Raw genomic sequence first — 710 nt, forward strand, 5'->3', positions numbered from 1 at the left:
CTTTTCGTCGCTTCTGTTTCTTCCTGCGACCCTTCCCGCCTTCCCCTCACGATCTCCATGGGCGCCCTCGCTCGTAGCCCGCAGGTCCTCCTGTTCCCTCTCCACTCGACTGCCTCTGATAATTACGGTGATCCCCAAGATACCACACTCATTGTCGATCTTGCTCTTCTGTGGTCGGATTTGAAAAGCGCTAATAAATAGAAGTAAATAAAAAAAATCCAATATCAAGCCCCTAGATTTATCCATTAAAACTCAATTTTTTTTTTAAAGATTACTCTTAAAATGTTAATTTACCTATGCTAGATAGATGGATCCGGGATCAGTTGCATGGAAGAAAATAGTTTTAGATAATAAGATGTATTAACTTTATAACCTTTCGAAATTCTGAACATTCATCTTTGTTATCATCCCTGACTGGATCGCATTAATGGCATCAAGTATCCCTCATAGTAAAACGGAAAAGACCAATGCAATGCTTTCTCGGAAGGAATTTACTGGAGTATTTTTTGGCGTGTCCGAAGGGAGGGAGGGAGTGACGTGAATGACACGGTGGAGGGGTAATAACGTTGACGGAAGGCGTCGTCGCGCGTGGCCCTTACGTGGCACGTCACCAGCCAGCCATGCGCTTTCGTGGGTTTTAGTATTTGTCAGATATGTACCTGTTTGTTTGACACATACGCCCACACGCTTGCATACAGACGCGCGCGCTA

General features: G+C 44.6%; 1 protein-coding gene across 1 annotated transcript in view; it reads left to right on the forward strand.

Annotated features, from left to right (window-relative positions):
• The window catches only part of LOC119588170, a gene marked incomplete at its 5' end in the record, with an annotated part of 23,637 nt that overhangs the window by 3,809 nt on the left and 19,118 nt on the right, over positions 1-710 (forward strand).

The sequence above is a fragment of the Penaeus monodon genome, chromosome 23 (genome assembly GCF_015228065.2).
Source record: "Penaeus monodon isolate SGIC_2016 chromosome 23, NSTDA_Pmon_1, whole genome shotgun sequence".
Taxonomy (NCBI): domain Eukaryota; kingdom Metazoa; phylum Arthropoda; class Malacostraca; order Decapoda; family Penaeidae; genus Penaeus; species Penaeus monodon.